General features: G+C 39.7%; 1 long non-coding RNA gene across 1 annotated transcript; it reads right to left on the bottom strand.

The window, feature by feature from the left end:
- Positions 1 to 17,617: 17,617 nt before the first annotated feature.
- Positions 17,618 to 20,675, bottom strand: LOC308667002. The gene is made up of 3 exons (XR_014026209.1): positions 20,595 to 20,675; positions 19,966 to 20,011; positions 17,618 to 17,641 (listed from the first exon to the last, which is right to left on the bottom strand). It is a non-coding gene; the product is annotated as an uncharacterized lncRNA (long non-coding RNA).
- Between the last annotated feature and the right edge of the window lie 337 nt (positions 20,676 to 21,012).

Here is a 21,012-nt window from a genome sequence, read left to right on the forward strand (position 1 = left end):
TCAATTTCTAACCCTAAGTCATTGTAGAACAATTTCAGTTTTGAAATATAACATTTAAATACTTGAGCCTGAACTGGTAAATTCAAACAATCTGAAGTCAAGCTTTGTTCTATCTGGGAAGAAAGAGAATAATAAGAATTCAGAAATGAGACATAGAAAAAAACCATTAGTATCTAAATATCTTGTTTTAAGTCCTTCCGATTAACCAGGGGGCATATTAAAATGCCAGCCTGATTTTCAAGTGTGAAGCAGTTAAATTTTGTCACCACAGTTTAACCATAACCCACCCCATGGCAAGGTAAAGTTCAACAAAACATCCGTCTAGAAGGGAAGCTCTGGCACATATTTTAGGTTCAAGAGAAAAACACCAAAGGATTTATTTTCTGGCAGGTTAAATAAACATATGCCATGAGTTTAATTTTCCTCTAGTATAAATTAGAAAGCTGAAGTTAATTAGTGTTGTTCTACCAGTGACAATTAAGGGATATGACTAAAAACATAGTTGTAGAGTTGGCACAGTCACGAGTTTTCTATCCCAAATCCCATTCCTGGCATTTCTTGTAATTTTCATAGAGAAAACTTGAAACTGACAGTTTGACATAAGAGATGGTCCAGTAAAGCTGTGCTATCCAGATCAAAGCTACATACCGATTGCTGGGAACCATACTGAATTTTTTTTCAAGAACATGCTGACTTGAGTTTACTATTGAAGAAAATGAAGCTGTTTCCTACCAGTGTTACATTTTGTGTTTGGGGTGGCTCTGGTGGACCTTAAAATACATGTGATCAAGCTCTCATAATTCATATAATACTTTTTGAATATATTTGAAATTAGACTTGATGCATTAACCTAATACAGTCACGAGGTTGTTACAAAAATAATAATGGATGAGAAGGCTGAAATAATGGAGAGATATACCTTGCCTCAGTATCTTTAATACTGAGTAGCGGTGTACAATAAATTTGATAAAGTGACTAAATTAGTAGACCAGCAAAATGCTGAGGACATAGCGTATTTAGATTTCAGTAAAGCATTTGACAAAGTAGACCACAACCTACTGCTTGGTAAGCTAGAAAAAGATGAAATAAACAACTTCACTGCCAGATGGATGTGTAGCTGGCTGGAAAACCATACTCAAGTAGTAGTCCTCAAGGACACTACGTCCACATGAAGAGAAGTAAGCAGTGGGGCATCACAAGTCTCTGTCCTAGGCCCAGTACTCTTCAATATCTTCATCAATGACTTAGATGAGGGAATAGAAGGGGAACTCATCAAATTGGAAGATGACACTAAACTGGCAGGAATACTAACACACTAGAAGACAAGCTCAGGATCCAAAAAGATCTTGATAAACTTGAACAATGGGCCTTATCTAACAAAATTATATTTAATGTAGAGAAAGCAAGGTTTTGCATCTGGGCAGAAAAAAAATCAAAGATAGAAGTATAGATTAGGCAAAACCTGGCTCAAAAACAGTAACTGTGAGAGGGAGTCCTAGTGGATGATCACTTAAACATGAGCCAGCAGTGTGCTGCAGCAGCCACAAAAGCTGATACAATCCTGGGTTGTATAAATAAAGGCATAGAATCAAGATCACATGAAGTATTTTTACCGCTTTATAAAACCTTAGTAAGACCACACATGGAATACTGCAGCCAATTTTGGTCACCATATCACAAAAAAGATGTTGAGAGTTTGGAAAAAAATTCAGAGAAAAGCAACTAAGATGATCAAAGGCCTGGAGACTAAAACATACGAAGAATGGCTGCCGGACTTGGGTTTGGCTAGTCTAAAGAAAAGAAGAAATAGGAGAGACATGGTAGCAGTATTCCAGCATTTGAGGGGCTGCCACAAAGAAGAGGGGGTCAAATTATTCTCCAAAGCACCAGAGTGCAGGACAAGAAACAATGGTTGGAAACTGACCAAAGAGAGAAGCAACCTGGAATTAAGGAGAAACTTCCTGACAGTGAGGACAATTAACCAGTGGAACAGTTTGCCCCTAGAAATTGTGGGCTTTCCATCACTGGAGGTTTTAAGAAGAGACTGGACAGTCACTTGTCCTGCTTGATTGGGGGGCTGGACTAGAAGACCTCCAAGGTCCCGTCCAGCTCTATTCTATTCTAAAACACATTATACAAAGAAGAAAATCTACTCATGCAGTGAAAGAGTACCCTTTTGTGCTCCAAAGCTTAAGAGTATAGATATGTAACAGAACATGGTATTATGGTTAAGGTGTTAGACTAGATTCCAGAAAACCAAGATTCAGGGCTATCCTCAACCATGGAGGCTTACAGAATGATCTTAAGCCAGTGCTTCTCTCCTAGTAACCACCAGTCCCATCAGAATGTTGTAGAAAAAATGATTCCAAAGGAAAAGCAGTCTATAGACCCAACATATGCTAACTGAACCTAGTAGAATGCTTTTTTTCCCTCTATGCTTGGAAGATATTAAGCTTAGAAATTCTAATTTCTGACTCACCTTTTTGGACTTGCAAAACTCCCTTCCCTCCCTTCCTTTCTGCTGCTTGTCTTTTAGTTTATAAGCCTGGGGGCAGTTCTCTCTCTCATAAATGGGATAAAATGCAATAAGTAGTCCAGAAAATAAACTTCACCCCTATTCTTCCAGTAGCGAGCAAGATGGGGGTAAATCATACTTGCCAACTTTTAGGAAGAAATACTGATCAGGTTAAGTGACAGAAGTGCAGAGTGGTCACCCCCAAAATTGCAAGGCTTTTGGATAGTTTATATTCTCAAAAATTACAGCTGTTGAGACATAACCCTGTGTTCTTCCAGAATCTATGAGTTAAGGCTTTTGCATTCCCTGATGCGAGATAATAAACTCAGGTAACATTTTTTTTAAAAAAAATAATAATCCCCAAACAAATACAAAGAAAAACATGAGGACAAGTAGTGCTTCAATTGCTTGGCTTAATAATGTAGATTGCTCTTGTTTAATAATGGTTGCATTTACATAAGCCCCACTGAGGCTTTGAAGTGAGTGAAGGGGAGGGGATGAGCTGACACTTTTGCTGAAATCACTTTTGTTTAACTGGAGACAGTTTTCTGCTGGACTGGTTTAACAAGGTAACAGTCCATTGGCTCCCAAAGATGCCTGCCGCTGAACAAAGGAGTCAAAAATCCACACACACTCCCATCCCAAATCCTTCTGTCTTGCCTACGCACTACTAGACCAACATCTGCATTCATGGTAAATGGCAAGGAAAAGTACTTCAAAAAAGCTCCTTCTCATTACATGATTTGCAACACCAGCAAAGAATGTTACAGCATTTATTTCTAACAAAATGTCTCTGAATTACAAAGCAGTCTTTCACCTGGCCAAGCCAAACCATGAACAACCCTTTGAAGTCATTATTAAGGGTTTCTTTTAATAATATTTGGTAGATTAGATCAGAAATTGGGAGACTCCACTCCATTTGGGTTAATCCCAACTTTTTAGACAAGTTTATTTGTATAATTTGCAAAAGCTGATTGGCAAAGAGCAGAAGGATACGGATCTGATATTAGTGTTGTGGCTCCTCCAAATCTTCCCCGTTTCAATGCTTTTATTTGCATTTTGTACAAATCCTATGATCTTCTCTGTTTATGGCTCAGTTCATTATGTTGCAATTTTCCCCGTTCCTTGTCACTTGTGTTGAAAAACACCAATATTGCAAGTGTGTGTATAAAACAAAGGTATAAAAATGTAATTGAATTATTTGGGTGAAAAGATTTTCTTGTCCATAGAAAAGAGGGATAAAAATAAAACATCTTAAAAATAAAATTAATCTTGGCTGAAATCCTTTGTATGATGTGCTAGATACAGGGGTATCAAATACAGAGGCCGTGCCCACCCCAGCTCCAGCAATGCAAAAAAAGTTGTGATATGTCACGACATGTCATGTGACGTGGCGAGTTTGACACCCATGTGCTAGAATATTAAATACTGATGAGGGCGTTTTCTGTTTTGGAGCAGAAATGAATAGGGCTCAAATGTTTCATTGTAGTTCCATTATGAATTATCAAGGATTAATTTAAGATAATGCAAGTAAAATAAGATTGCAAATTTCCTTAGGGCTGGGACTTGTTCCAGTATCTGTAAAACAGCCTGATGAACTAAGTCCAACTTTTTCCTATGCTGGTAGTCAAGTGGGATGGGAATTCCTCTAGACCATCAGAGCTGTTAGTAGTTAAGCCACTGGACTCAGCTTGAACAGGTTCAAATTCTCTTGGATTTCAGCAGTCAGTTCTGAGTCAGTTATATTCCTGAATTCTTCTTGTGTATGCACCTTGAATTCTGAGAGATCAAGTGGCATACAAATGCAAAATAAATAAATAAAAACAATTTGACAATGAAAAAAATGGTCAGCTTTACAAAGATGCTTTCCTTTTAAAAATCATCAAAGAATTTCATCATAAGGCAAATCAATAAATTGTGATGTAACAATGTAAATGGTTTGAATCTCCTGCCTGGCTCTGGCACCACTTTAAATCAAGAATGGGGAAACAGCCACACAGGTTGTCTCTCCCCACCCCACCTCGAACCCCTGCCCTCTTAATATCACCATTGCTTATTTACTTAATCTCTTCTTAACCATCTCAGTCCCCGAAACAACGCTGATAACATGGAGTTATTCTATTTTTAAAAACAATAATAACAGCCCTAACGACAGAGGACAAATGTGGACATTAAATTTCAGCAAAGTTATGGTTGTACATCTCACCCCTCAAGGCCTGAGACCTGACCATTTTGGTGAGCTGGTTGTATCACCAACAATGGACCTTCAGGCTTTAGAATATAAATCTTTGGGGTTCTTGGTGCTTTCTGAGCTTGGTTGTTTTCCTGAAAGACATTTCATTACCCAACTAGGTAACATCATTAGTGCTCTTTTCTAGCCTTGGTAATGTTACCTAATTTGGATAATGAAATGACTGCAAGGAAGCAACTAAGCTCAGAGAGCACCAAAGATCCCACAATTCAACCCTGAGCTAGAAATATTCCCTTCTACTAATATAAATTTTTATTTTTTAAAAGGAGGAAGTGTAGTGCTCAGTCCTAAAAACCTTCTGATGTCCATGGAGGTTGAGGTTGTTAGATAAATTAGTAGTAAGTAAGTAAATAAGTTGCCTTCCTTTTCCTTCCCTCTTTGATTTTTTGGGGGTTTTCTAAAAGGCTGAAGTGCAGTGGGGAAATGCTTTGATTTCTTGGGGGGGGGACAAGGCTTTAAAAGGCAGGGTGCCACAAGGAAGTTGAGCTAGAAAGCATGGCTATATAGCAACTGACCCAGGCAGTTTTTGCCTTCGGCTGTAGTCAGACGTGTTAAAGACTAGTAGGACATTTCAGAACTGTGTGGGTTGGACTGGAAAATTAAGCAAGAATGATTATCCATTGTAGTTGTGTTTCTATGATTTCTAGACATTGCAGCAAGCTTCCAAAGCAAAAGAAAAAAACAAAAACAGGAGGCCAGAAAGCAATATTTATTGAAGAGCAGGGCTCTTCAAACTTGGCAACTTTAAGACTTGTGGACTTCAACTCCCAGAATTCCTCAGCCAGCCCTTTTCACAAAATGGCTCTTCCTTTTGAACACCATACATTAGGCCGACCTTGCCCAACCTTGGCAACTTTAAGACTTGTGGACTTCCACAGGTCTTAAAGTTGCCAGGTTTGAAGACCCCTGTCGAAGAGTATAATCCCTGACACCTTCAAAATTATCCTTAGTAGGCTAAATAAATTCTTTTATGTAATTAATTTCCATAGACTTGCAGGCTTAGTTTATTGGATTCATGCATGAAAAACCATGGTGTGTTTAATCATAGTTTATTAAATAGACCACAATTTATGGGTTAAGGGCCACAGTGGCTGGGGTCACAATCACCCTAAAACCAAACCAAACAATATTGTGACTTAGTTATGATGTACAGCCCCAGCCTATGTCTTCACAAAATTGCTCTTCCTTTTGAACACCATACATTAGGCCAGAGGTCCCCAACCTTGGCAACTTTAAGACTTGTGGACTTCAACTCCCAGAATTCCTCAGCCAGCCAAGCTGGCTGAGGAATTCTGAGAATTGAAATCCACAAGTCTTAAAGTTGCCAAGGTTGGAGACCCCTGCATTAGACAACATCTGCTCAGCCTTGCACCTGTGACCACTTTTTCTTCCCAGCTGGCCAGACTTTTCTGCCTTTAATAGTGTGAGACTGAAAATTAATTAGGAAAAGCTTCTTTACATTCTAGGAAAGTCTTCAACTGCTAAATATCCATGTGTGAAGAGGTCATTAAGGGAAAGATGCCAAACCCGATTCCAGTAAGGTGTGCTTTTGAACAATCTTTATCTGTCTTTCAGATCTTGAAAGGAAAATAATTTTCAGCTCCATAATTAAAACTAGCAGATCCCAAGGATGGGAGTCTAGTCATCCATACAGCAGTTTCTTGGTTTCCAGGCCCGAGAGAAATAATATTTGTTATGGTGGATCATCAGTGCAGTGCATGTAATTTCCCTTAACCCTGGTGATTTATATTCTCCTAGGTGTATTATGTGTCAAACCACATTTAAAATCATTAAAGGAATTATGAGAATCCAACTTTCAACCACCTCTCCACATCCCATTTAAAGAAGGTGATATATTTTTTTAAAAAAATTACTTCCTGCATAGGTAGAACTTTTTAAAAGATGTCTTAACAAATACTGTATAAGAACATTCAGTCAACTTTTAGTGTCCACATTTTGAAAAACCTTTGGGGCAACTGTCCATTTTAAGTGTTCTCAGCCATTCAAAAAAGAATCAACATTTTTAAAAATCCCAAGCAATTTGTATTTTTTTTTTAATATAAACTACCACAAGGAAAAAGCAGTGGACTGTAGATCTGATAAACCTATTTGAAAAAACTTCTTAGGTTTTTCAAATATCAGTTTTATTTGGATTTTGCTATTTGGTCTTCTATATATAATTTCTAAGCCTTCTTTCCTAAAGCAGAAGGTGGAGTTAAAATATTTTAAAATACAACAATATAAAGTACAAATTCCATCAGAGTATTAGTTAAATAATAATGCTAATTGTAATTTATCTTGCTGTTATTTGGAAAAGTGAAAAATGGATGTACATAAAATGAATAGATAAAAGTTTGCCACTTCCATTCCTGCAGAAAGGGTGGAACATAAATCTAATAAATAAATAAAAATGAGAACAAAGTCTGGAACATTTAAAAAACATCAATGACGTTTTTCTTTCTTTGTAAAAAAAAAAGGGGGGGGGCAACTCTTATCTTTGAACCTTGTCCTTTCTCTTTAGCTTCTGATACCTTTACTAAACACCTATCTGCACACTGGGAAAATTTTCTTAACATTTTAAAAGGCTAAGCCTGGTAATTGATTATATTCTCAAGATAACTCAAATATATTCAGGATATTCATCTGAATATCACAGCAGATTAAATTCCTCATCAATGCTCCTGGGTGTGGTAACCTGAGATAACATTCCACTCTATTGAGATGGATGAAGACTGAAACTCACTCTAATAGAATTTGAAAGTGCAGTAAAGGGAAACAATTCAGAACTTTTTCCACTTTAGTTTTGCTTTCCCTGGGAATTCTCTAAGTATATTTTTTTGGAGTTACTCTGATATTACACTAGATCTAATCAGAAATGGTCATCTTTCCCAAAACTGGTATCTCTGTCTTTTTTCAACATTTCTTTGCCATCCTAACCTAATATTGCACATCAAACAGTTGAAGGATAAATAAACTTATAAAATATGCAGAATTTTCCTAGAACTGTTAAGTTCCAACCACACAAGAACCTCTGTGTCCCGTTCTCCCCCCGCCCCATGAATACACTAGACTGGCCCAGAGACATTCAGTCTTTTGTGGCTGGCAATTGAATAAATCTGATCTTAATAAGGTAAAGGTTCCCCCGCACACGCGTGCTAGTCGTTTCCGACTCTAAGGGGCCGGTGCTCATCTCCGTTTCAAAGCCGAAGAGCCAGCGCTTGTCCGAGGACGTCTCTGTGGTCATGTGGCTGGCATGACTAGACGCCAAAGGGACACGGAACGCTGTTACCTTCCCACCGTAGTGGTCCCTATTTTTCTACTTGCATTTTTACGTGCTTTCGAACTGCTAGGCTGGCAGAAGCTGGGACGAGTAACAGGCACTCACTCTGTTACGCGGCACTCGGGATTCGACCTGCCAAACTGCCGACCATCTGATCGACAAGCTCAGCGTCCTAACCCACTGAGCCATCGCGTCCCTTAAATCTGATGTTAGGTTCAACATATTAGCCATTACATCAATGTTATGCCATCATTGCCAGCCCAAAATATTTTAAAGACTTGTTAGGGATACAATGCCAACTAAATTTTCTTGGATTTGTTTCCCCTACAAGTTCTTATTCAATTGTATGAAATACAATTTCCTTTTGAAACACTATCCTGGAGGAAAGGAATTGTGCAGAAATTATCACAGGTCAAACATAGGATGAGAGTTGTGATGAAGACACTAGGCCAGAAAATGGGAGATTGTGAGTTCTAGTCTTGCCTTAGCCACAAAGCCAACTGTGTGAGCCTGGGTCGGGCATTTTTTCTCAGCCCTAGAAAAAAGCAGTGGCAAATCACTTCTGGGAAAAAAAAACTTTGCCAGGAAAATTGCAGGGACTACTCCACACAGTCTGCAAGAATTAGACCAGGGGAGTCAAACTCAATTTCATTGAGGGCCGCATCAGCATTGCAGTTGCCCTCGGCAAGCCGGGTGCGTGTGGCCAGGGTGGGCACAGCCTACTGGGTAGGTGTGGCCAGCTCTACATTGTTCAAATCAAGGGTGCCTATGGGGGCCTGGGCAGGAGTGGGGCAGATCTGAGGGTTTCTGGCAGAAGGAGATGGGACCGGGGCAAGTGCCAAGGCATGGTCCACTGGAGGAGCCTCACTGTTCCTCTCAGGCCATGTGGGCTGGATGGACAGTGGCCCGAAGGTCAAATGCCCAGCCCAGCCCTCAAGCACTCACAACACTAAGCCCAGCCCCACTTCCCCAAGGGGGCACCCAGCTGCACTTACCTCCTCCTCAAGGATGCTGCTGCTGTGCTTGCTCTCTTTAGCCAGGTTGCTCATGATGGGTACAAGGGCAATGTCAAGAGGGAGACCCACTCCCTCTCCATGTGAGGAGACCTGGCTTTGTATCCAAAACTTCCTTAGAAATAGGATGGGAGACCCCCAGGATAGGCCAGGAGGAGGGGGCAAGGGGATGGTGAAAGGCCTCAGGGCAGGACTAAGACAGGACTTCCCTCAGACCCTCCCCCTTCCTTCCTTCCTTCCTTCCTTCCTTCGAGTGGTGGGAAAATAATTTGAGATGAGGGAGGGAATAAAACAGGCAAGAAACGCAGCTGGGGAAGTGTCATCCTTTGTGAGGAATGAAGAAATGCACCATCGCCTGGAAGTGGCCAACACATGGCCCTTGCCTACTTCACGTATCTGGCTTGGGGAGGGGATGCCATGAGCAGCGTGAGAGCCGATGTTACCTGCACAATACTGCCCAGCCCCCACCCTGCCCGGTGTTGGCAGGCAGCGGTACGCTGTCCTCACAGTGCAGAGAAGCTGAGCTGGGTGGCATGAATCTGAAGAGAAGCACAATACTGCCTAGCCTGCCCAAAGTAGGCAGGGTCATATGCTGGCCACTTCCAGGCGATGGTGCATTTCTTCATTCTGCACAAAGGGTGATACCTCCCCAGCGTGCACCCAAGGGGCAGTGCCGATGTGGCAGGGGCTGGTCCCTCACTGTTTCCAGATGGCTTTGTGGACCTAAGACTGAATGCCTTTCAGCATAGATGACCACCACGAAATTGTACATTGGCTCCCGGCTGCCTGGGCCAGGGCCAAGGCAGTGGGGGCCGTTCCGTCACTGTTTCCAGGATGGCTTCATGGATCGGATTTGGCCCCCGGGCCTTGTGTTTGACATGTCTGAATTAGACCATTCTCCAAAGCACCTGAGGGGAGGACAAGAAGCAATGGATGGAAACTAATCAAGGGGAGAACCAAAATAGGACTAAGGAGGAATTTCCTGACAATGAGAACAATTACTCAGTGGAACAACTTGCCTCCAGAAGCTGTGGGTGCTCCAACATTGGAGGTTTTTAAGAACCTTTCAGACAACTATTTGTCTGAAAAGATATAGGATTTCCTGCCTGAACAGGGGGTTGGACTAGAAGACCTCCAAAGTCCCTTCCAACTCTGTTCCTCTGTTTTGATTAAATGGAAGAGAGGGGGAAAAACATAGGGTGCTTCGATGAAGTTATGGGGTAGACAAAATATGTGTGTGACTATGTGTGTATGTCCCCTCATCTTCCCCAATTTTCCATTTTCCACTAAATTCCAAGAGAAGACTTCAAGAAGGAACTTCTCCAATGGGTCTTTTCAATAGCAGTTTTGGAAAACTAATGATATCTGATTTTAATTGGCTTGGAAAAGGCAGAAGTCATTATTTTTCAATTATTCACTGATAAGTAAGTATGCAAATGCAAACTCAGTTGGATTTTAAGAATTCAAACCTTGATTGCTTCTAAACAGACCTTAACTACAGACACAAATTGTATTCACTGAAAGGGTTATCTTCAGAATATAGCAAGTGATTGTGCATCTATTCAAAGTATAATACACTTATTATTTGTGTAGAAGATGGAAATGAGAGTGATACTCTAATGCGGGGGTCTTCAAACGTGGCCCTTTTATGACTTGTGGACTTCAACTCCTAGCAAAGCTGGCTGAGGAATTCTGAGAATTGAAGTCCACAAGTCATAAAAGGGCCAAGTTTGAAGACCCCCTGCTCTAATGTTTTAAACTAAACCAGTCACAAAAGGGCCAGGTTTGAAGACCCCTGCTCTAATGTTTTAAACTAAAGCTTAACTATTTTGGGCACACAATGCAAAGAGAAGAGCCACACTGGAAAAATGGAAAGCAAGCAAAAAATGTTTGACAGAAGACATTTATTTATATACTAAATTTGTAGGCCATCCATCTTACCATCAAGTAACTCTGAAAGACAAAAGTGTAAGCCTATGAGAACTCAAAGAAAGAGTTAAGGAAAGTCCTGGCAGAATGATGTCCATCAAGTCACAAAGATTTGGAAGTTATTGAACAACAACAACAATTATAACTGGATTATAATAATCTGGACAACCAAAATAAAGTGGAAAAGAGATAAAGGGAACTAATTTTGTTCCAATATAATGGACTCCTGGATTTTTGTAGCCAAAGATAGTATCTTTTACTTGTTTAGTGCCTTTCAGTGAGTGTTGCCTGGAGTAATCCCTGCAGTTTTATTAGCAGCATTTTTGGAAGTAGTTTGTCATTGTCTTCTTTTTCCTAGGGCTGACAGAGGGTGGCCCAAAGTAATCCAGCTGGCTTCATGCTTAAAGTGGGACTAGACCACATGGACTCCTAATTTCTAGCCTGGTGCCATAACCACTATACCAAATTGATAATTTTAAAAAATGCCAATGAATTGTTTTGTTCACGACAGCTCCAGCATTTTGAAAGACATTTCTGCTTTCTTTCCACCTTGCTTTTAATTCTGCACTTGGAAGGACTGATCCAAGTTGCAAAATTGTGGACGGTTACTAGATAATAACCCTATTTGTACATACAATCAGGCCAACCTAACCTAGGAGCTTACAGCTGTGCTTGGCTGGGGTTTGTGGGGGCTAAAGGCCAAGTAACTGAAGAGGATGAAAGGCTGTTCTAAATGCTGAGCATCTTCCCAAAACATCAGTCTGTGGCCATCTTCCTCAGGTACCACAAAACTGATTATGGTTCACAAAGAAGAGGAACAGCTGGAGTCTACCTGACTGCCTACAGCCAGCAGCTATTTAAAGGCTGAGTGAGATGCCAATGTAATAAACAAAATCCAAACAAATGGTCCTGTATGCAATCCATAGAGGTGTGAAATTGTGAGGGATGCAACAATTATCAGATCAGATTAAGCAGCTGCCTGTGTTACTGAGTTGTAGTTCTACAGATAATGAATAGGACTTATTTCTAGGTAGGAAAGATTTTACTTTTATTTAAATTTTCATTTGCAACACTGTACCTGTATCACCAAGAATAACATTTATTTATTTGTTGCTGGGCAATAAATTTGCATAGCTCCCTCATGGACTCCTCAACTCATAGAAGAATCCTGAGTTGTTAAATGCAAGCTACATGCAAACTGAAAGTATTTGGTGCTTAGTCACTTTGACTTTTTTTTTCCAAGTCCATCCAGTCAAAATTTTAAGTATGATCCTTTAAAAGGGAATCCACTGAGTCCACAAACTGAAATTCATCAGGGGCAAAAGAAAGAATGATCAAAGGAATTAGAGAGGGGGGTCATTTCTAGCTATGATACTTTATTTTATACATGTTAAAACTGAAATCAGTTGAATGAAAGTGGTATAAATGGTTGTGGCTGTTCATCAAGCACAGGTGAATGTACATCTATTAACATGAAAGAATGGTTTCAATAATTTCGTGTTTGTCTGATGTGCAATATATAATGTCTCAAAGAAGTGTATACAAGCAGTATTTTAGTTACTTTGTTTTTATTTATTTTACAGTATTTGTCACATTTAGAAACTGGCTAACTCTCTTATTGTTATATATGCGTTCCCACAGAGAGGGCCTCCTCAGGGTGCCTCCGGTCAGAGAATGCCGGCTGGTGGCCCCCAGGGGGAGGGCCTTCTCTGTGGGCGCCCCGGCTCTGTGGAATCAACTGCCGGTTGAGCTCCGGATGGCACCGGATCTCCGCTCCTTCCGGCGCGGGTTAAAGACCCATTTATTTGAACAAGCTGGCCTGGCCTGATGGGGAGTTAACTTAGGGTTTTAATATTTGTATATTCTTACTGTTTTATTTTGGGCAATAATTTAATTCTTTTTTAACTTTTGTACTTTTGTATTTTTATTATATGCCCTGTTCACCGCCCTGAGTCCTTCGGGAGAAGGGCGGTATAAAAATTTAATAAATAAATAAATAAATAAATAAATAATAATAATAATAATAATAATAATAATAATAATAATAATAATAATAATAATAATAATAATAATAATAATAATATATTGTCAAATGCTTCCAAATTGCTGGCCATCATATCTAAAATGCTACTTGCCCTTTTACTTTTTCAATCCATCTTTTACTTGCCTTTTGTTGGCATACACTGTTGTATATGGTTTTTATATTTTTAATTGTATACCAGAGTACATCTGAGAGTGAGAGGGATAGCCTGTAAATTTGATAAAGAAATTTTTAGATATTTTAGATATGCATGGACTTACTTCATCTCTCAGAATTCCCCAGCCAGTCAGTCCATGCAACCTGGCAAATTGCCAAGTTTTTTTAAAAAAACACTGGTTAATTGAATTGCTATTATTCAATAAACCATTGTTAAATAAATCATGATTTAAAGGAACAACAATGAATTAAACCAATAGTGCAAATCAGATTGATTTTGATTTAATGCAAATCATCCGGCCCTCTCAATTCCTGGCAAATAGATAGGGAAGAAATGGAGGTAGTGACAGATTTTATTTTCCTGGGCTCCAAGATCACTGCAGATGGGGACTGTAGCCAAGAAATTAAAAGACGCTTGCTCCTTGGGAGGAAAGCCATGGCAAATCTAGACAGCACACTAAAAAGCAGAGACATCATCCTGTCAACAAAAGTGCTTATAGTCAAGGCTGTGGTCTTCCCAGTTGCAATGTATGGCAGTGAAAGTTGGACCATAAAAAAGGCTGAGTGCCAAAGAATTGAGGCCTTTGAACTGTGGTGCTGGAGAAGACTCCTGCGAGTCCCTTGGACTGCAAGGCGATCAAACCGGTCAGTCCTAGAGGAGATCAACCCTGACTGCTCTTTAGAAGGCCAGATCCTGAAGCCAAAACTCAAATACTTTGGCCACCTAATGAGAAGGAAGGACTCACTGGAGAAAAGCCTAATGCTGGGAAAGATTGAGGGCAATAGAAGAACGGGACGACAGAAAATGAGGTGGCTGGATGGAGTCACTGAAGCAGTAGGCGTCAGCTTAAAATGGACTTCAGAAGATGGTAGAGGACAGGAAGGCCTGGAGGAATGTTGTCCATAGGGTCACGATGAGTCGGACATGACTTCGCAGCTAACAACAACAATGAATTAAACCAATAGTGCAAATCAGATTGATTTTGATTTAATGCAAATCAAATCACAGCACAAAAGGTAAAGCCAAACACTATGTATTCATTCTCACAAACCCCATTCCCCATGACCGGCTATATTTTTTATCATGAGGATCAAAAATCTATATTTATTCCAGTCCTTAAAAGTGGAACTCAACAAGCCAACAGGAGTAAACTCCAACAGAGATAATCTGTCAAATTGATTACATGAATTAGCTTCAGTGCCAATGCCCAAGAAGAGATGTGACTTTAATCTTATCTTTTGGTTTTAAATATATAAATCTATTAAATTTTCAGTTAGGTAAATACACTACAGTTGAAGTGTTTAGTGTTGTGGGACGTTCTCATTATTTTTTTTAAAAAAAATCTAATAAAGCCCAACAAGCACAGACAAAATTAAACTGGTGTAGTTTTGCAACGCCCAAACAAGAGAATTTAATTTTACTAATTTATGTATCTACTTCCCTTCTGACAGTGAGTCACAGCTTAAAACAACACCTTGCAAGTTCAAGAATGGATAAGGCAAGGATAGTCACTTTCACATCAGCCAAATGCAGTTTGTATTTCCTGTGTTGAAAGAAAAGAATGAAAATGTCAATAAGGGACAGCTATGTCTCACTCCTTTGCTGATCTGGAACCACTCTGTTTCACAACATTCCATCTACATTGTGATTTCCAATCTTGTGTACAAGAGGTTTGGGGATTCCCATTTTCCTAATGATGCTACTCTGCTTGACATAGCTGACACAAACAAAGGACTTTCTACAATCAATGGAACTCATGTTGGCATATATATATTTTTTTGATATTCTTTGGCTTTCTCCAACATGCATTATCAAAAATGTGTCTAAAGGATGTGCTGCATATATTTTATTTAAAAAGCCATTTAATCTGCTGCAATATTACCACCTGATTTTAATGTGCTGAGAATCACATATAAAGATCAATCTGATAACAATAGTTTCTTAAAATCATTTAGGAAAGCTTATGTCTTAATATAATAGTTAATATAATTCACTACGTCAAATGATGATTTGAGTTTCATTTAGCATGTATTTCAATTATGGCTATTTCTGAATTTATAGGCTTATGAGTTATGGCTTCCTGTAGGAACTAATTCAATTTCTTCAGCAAACCACAGCTAAAATCTCCCAAGAGTTAAGGCAATGCATGGTATCAAATTTTATTTATTTATTTATTTATTTTATTTTAATAATATTTCTATACCGCCCTTCTCCCGCAGGACTCAGGGCGGTGAACAGGGCAAGAATAAAAATACAAATTACAAAAGTTAAAACTAAATTAAATAAATGCCCACATACTAAAATAGATATTTAAAACCTAATAAATAGCCCCCGATCCCCCCATCAGGCCAGGCCAGCTTGTTCAAAAAAGTATGTTGCTTGTTAAGATTACTCAAAGCTTCTTTAGCTTGTTCTAAGGGAATATAGGTGAGGTTTTTTTTCACAGGTGAAGTTAGTGGAGAAGCTGACATTTCCACTAAGCTGACATTAATAGTTCAGTTTTACCTTAGGCTGTGAACCCATTCAAGACCTTCTCACTGACCCATCAAAATTATTTAAGCAAGGAATTTAATTTAAATAAATATGAGAATGCCAAGAGGTCAAGTACTTGTGTCTTGTTTCTACAGTTAGTAACTTCTGTGTTATATACTCCTTGCTCAAGGAACACAAAAAAGGAGACATAAAAGTTTCCTCATTAGAGATTAATATTACCCTCTATCACTTCATTTTTTCAAAAAGGCAGCCCTTCACCTCCTATGTCAAATACATACAGCATCCCAGTATATTGGACTCTGTCATTATTCCTAAGAGCCCTGGAAATTTCTTTCTGAGGATAGAAGTGACCTGGTCACCAATTTTGGGAAGAGTCAGACAGGAGAGATAATTACACCACCAGTAGCAGTCAGGTGGACTCCTCCAGAACTCCAGCTGAGCCTTTTAAATGTAAATGCAGCTGTTTCTTTGTAAAAACAACACAAAATACCCAACCAGTGTCATTGAAATTTATTGTGAAATATTTTATGTTGCTAATTAGGTAATAATGATGGATGGAGAGAGCATTTCCTGACTATTAAGTCAAACCTTATGACCTTTGAGGTCAGTATCGGTTAGGAAGAAATTACTGCTTTTAAAAAGTGGTGGAATTTTTTTTAAAAAAAAAACAAAAAAAACCAAAAAAAATGACATTACCTTTTAAGGTTTTTGAACCTTGACCATGCTAAATTGCAAAAGATGTTATTTTGCAAGATACCAATTATTGGCTTGTAGGTTTGTAATAGATTGGTGCTGTTTGGAAAAGCAAACTACATTGAATAATAATACTAATAATTATAATGGGCATTGGAAAATATCTGAAGGACAGTGAAGAAGATACACGGAAGGAAGTACACCATGAAGGCTGGTGGAGTCTTGGATAGACCAAACTGACCTACAGGAAAGACCGAATAAAAAAATTAAAGACATGGCAAGGAAGGAGACGTAGCATGCAAAGTAAATAACAAGAAGACCTGGCAATGGCTATGAGCAGGAAAGACGAAGAAAGAGACAGGGGGACTTATTCTGGCTGCACAAGACCAAGCCTTAAGGACAAATGCATACAGTATAAGGCAAGAAAGGAGAAGACAGCAACAGGCAGCAAATTCTGTCTCTGCAAAGAAACTAAAGAAAGTGGAACGCCCTAGTTATTTTGCTGCCAGAAGATCACACAAACTGACTACAAACAATGGCATGAAAAAGTAGCAACAATGGTGCAGTGGAATATCGGCAAAGATACTATTTGCCTGCAAGTAAGAAGTGGCAGGACCACAAAATAGGCAAAATAATAGAAAATGCAGAAGCAAAATGGCTCTGAGACTTTAGAATTCAAACAGGCACCTGCCACATAACTCTTCAGACTTAAAAATAGTTGATAAGAGACACCAAAAAAAAGTCTGGAAAGTGAACGTTACAACACTTGAGACAACAGAATAGCGGAGGAAGAACTGGAGAAAATTACAAAATACAGAAAAACAGAATAACAGGTGGAAGGGAACTTTGAGGTCTTCTAGTCTAACCCCCTTCTCAGGCAGGAAACCCTAAGCCATTTCAGACAAATGGTTGTCCAATTTTTTCTTAAAACCCTCCAATGCTGGAGCACCCACAACTTCTGAGGGCAAGCTGTTCCACTGGTTAATTGCTCTCACTATTAAAGAATTTCTCCTTAGTTCTAGGTTGCTTCTCTCCTTGATTAGTTTCCATCCACTGCTTCTTATCTTGCTTCCTGGTGCTTTGGAAAATAAGTTGACCCCCTCTTCTTTCTGGCAGCACTTTAGATATTGGAACACTGTTATCATGTCACCCCTCCCCACAGTCCTTCTTTTCATTAAACTGGACATACCAAACTCCTACAACATTTTTTTCTTATGTTTTAGCCTCCAGTCCTCCAAACATCTTGGTTGCTCTGCAAATTGAAATAGACTGGAGCAAAAGAAAGCAAGGATAGTATCAGTAGTAATAGGTATCTTGGATACAATTCCAAAATAACTGGAGCACTACTTGAATACCATTGGGATTGAGAAAATCACCATCAATCAAGTGCTAGAGGCACCTTTACTTGGAGCACCTTACATCTTAGAAGGATATCTTTAACACATCAAACAACATCTGCCTATCCCATGTCCTTGGGAAGGACTAAATAGGTTGATAAAAATGCCAAGTCTAAGCATCTGGCTGACTGTGCAATGAACCAATAATATCCTTTCTTCTCAAATGTTTATTCATACCCAAGTAGAACATGTTTGCTTATTATGTGTGCAAGCCACACGGGTATACTAAGGATGATCTTCCCCTAAGATGTTGAAGAAAGAAACCGTCTCTGTTGTTTTCCCCTTGCTCGGAATAGATTTTCCCACCATATTAAGTTGATTCGTTCCCTGTTGCCTTTCTGGGAAGTCACAACTGCCTTTGGAGCAGGAAGTGAATAGTTAGAGGTAGCCATGGGAAGATAGATTGGTAGTTTGAAACCAGATAATTTTGGGTGAATGAATGAATTTTTATTCAGGAGCTGAAGGAAGCATATGTAGAACTTTCTTTTCTTGATTTTTCTCCACAACTTTGTGTGGTAGGGTTGGGCTGAAATAGAGACAGACTGGCTGATGATCAATCGATGACTTTCTGTGGCTGAGGCAACCAGCAACATGGGTCTCCTTGCTCATAGTCTAATACCTTAAACATGATTGCAGCTCATTGTGTCTGAGGTAAATAGCCACCCTAATATAGTGCCGGACACACAAAAGAGATCTTTTCTTCAATCAAAATGTTTATCTACCTATCCCACTTTTGATTACTGGGATTAGACTACATTACAATTCCATGTTGGGATGCTGTTTGCGTGGGCAAAACAGTATAGTTTCTGCTATACTTTATTTGAAATGAACTGCCAGAAATTGGGTTTACTATGTGGAAGCTTGAAGTCTTTATGTCTAGGCTCTCGACTTTCTTTTTCTTCTGGCCACCTTCCATTTTAAGGACTGCCCTTCATGAAGCCTGTATTACACTTATGGTCTAGATCAGACATGTCAAACTCGCAACGTCACATGACATTACGCAACGTATTGGGACGGTTTTGCCATTGCCGGCAATGGAGTGGGCATGGCTTCCATGTGACGCATCCGGCCCGCGGGCCGGCAGTTTGACACCCCTGGTCTAGATGAAACTGATGTTTCCAGATGTTTTGCATTTTAACTCAATTGCTGTGATGTATCAATGGGAATTGTGATATAATATGGAAGGGAAGTTTCAGGTTACATCTAGAACTCTGACTTGTTCTTGATAGGGTCTTAGACAATGAAAACTTTCTCCTATTATACATTAATAGGAGCCGTGGTGATGCAGTGGTTAGAATGCAGTATTGCAGGCTAACTCTGCCCACTGCCAGGGGTTCAATCTTGACAGGGCTCAAGGTTGACTCAGCCTTCCATCCTTCTGAAGTTGGTAAAATGAGGAGCCAGATTGTTGGGGGCCATATGCTGACTCTGTAGACCGCTTAAAGAGGGCTGTGAAGCACTATGGAGTTGTAAAAGGTAAAGGTAAAGGTTCCCCCGCACATGCGTGCTAGTCGTTTCCAACTCTAGGGGCTGGTGCTCATCTCCGTTTCAAAGCCGAAGAGCCAGCGCTTGTCTGAGGACGTCTCCGTGGTCATGACTAGACGCCAAAGGCGCACGGAACGCTGTTACCTTCCCACCGGAGTGGTCCCTATTTTTCTACTTGCATTTTTACGTGCTTTCGAACTGCTAGGTTGGCAGAAGCTGGGACGAGTAACAGGCGCTCACTCTGTTACGTGGCACTCGGGATTCGACCCGCCAAACTGCCGACCTTCTGATTGACAAGCTCAGCATCCTAACCCACTGAGCCACCGCGTCCCTTATGGAGTTGTACATAACTGCTATTGCTATATGGAAGATGATTAGCCCCTGCATTTTCAGAACAGGCCTCTTCCATGAAATTAAGCTAGGAAGCTGAAGAAACCCCACCCCTTTCCTACACCAAATTTCTCCCATCTGTCTGACCATGCTGCCTGGAGAAGTAAGGAAGGTGAACTTTAACATTTCTAAAGATCTTCAAATTAGAAATAAAATGCATAATTTTCTGTTGCCTCCCAAAATCTGGTTGCCAGTCATTTTTAATAAAAGTTTGCATAGGACTCATGGGAATCTACACATCACAGACAGACAGGTCTTTGGCTATTTTCCAAGAACTTTTCTGCATAGGTTGTAGGTAAGATGTAAGAAGAAAAAGTATACCTGGAATGTCCTTCAGTGGTGTGTCAGAAAAACAATCTTGTTGACTCTGAGGAGTTTTAAAGGTTGTTTTAAACATTTTTGAAAACAATGGAAACAGATGCTCAAGGGAAACACATGTTTTGTTTTATTTTTTTATATCTGGGGAAGGGAGCCAAAATAGACCATGTTGCTTTGCACTGTGAGATTATTAGTCTATTTAATTCAGGGATAACCTGCAGCCCACTAAATATTCAACAACAACTTCCAGCATCCTTCACCACTGGCCATGCTGACTGGTAACTCAATATTTAGCCTCTTGAGGACACTCACAAAATGCCTACCTCTGGATTAACCTGTCAAGAAGTGACACACCCAAATACACACACACACCCCAGACCTGGAACAGAATTATTGCCTTATCCCACATAGACCTGCCATCAATCAAACTTGAAATCTTCTGCACATGAGGCAGGTGTTCTGCTAAATTAATCATGTTAGTTGACTACCATCAATATATAGTATCTCCTGATTCAATTTCTCAGTAAGTTATGTGTCAGTCCTTAGGCATGTTGCGGTTCCCTTCTCCTCAGTTTCTTTGGCTCTCAGGCTTAAGTTGGTATAATGACCTTTGGCAAACATTTGTTCCTCACCTTCAGTTTCTCCTGGCTTCACTTGCAACATGGGAGTAATAATTGGGGTCAACACCTCTCACATCTTTAAACCTATTAATGCTTGGAGTGCACCTTGTCTGGGCTTGAGAATAGAGTTGGACCTGATCTGTTCTTGGATGAGAGACTGGAAGGGAATTCCAAGGCTGTAGGCTAAAGTACTGTAGGATGAAAAAAAATTCTAGAAGAAAACTTTGGCAAGCCACTTCTGTATTTATAATATAAAATACAAAAATACCCAAAAATAGTGAGAAATAGTAAGAAAGTTAGAGAAGGGGAAAGGAAAAGTGTAGGGCAAAGGGAAAAAAAGAAAGGAAAGGCATTGATTTTCAACTCCCTTTGGTGCAGTAGAATAAGATAATAGCATCAAACCTTACTTTTACATAGTAATATAAATTGG

This window comes from Vipera berus (assembly GCF_964194415.1).
Source record: "Vipera berus genome assembly, chromosome: 3".
Classification (NCBI taxonomy): Eukaryota; Metazoa; Chordata; class Lepidosauria; order Squamata; family Viperidae; genus Vipera; species Vipera berus.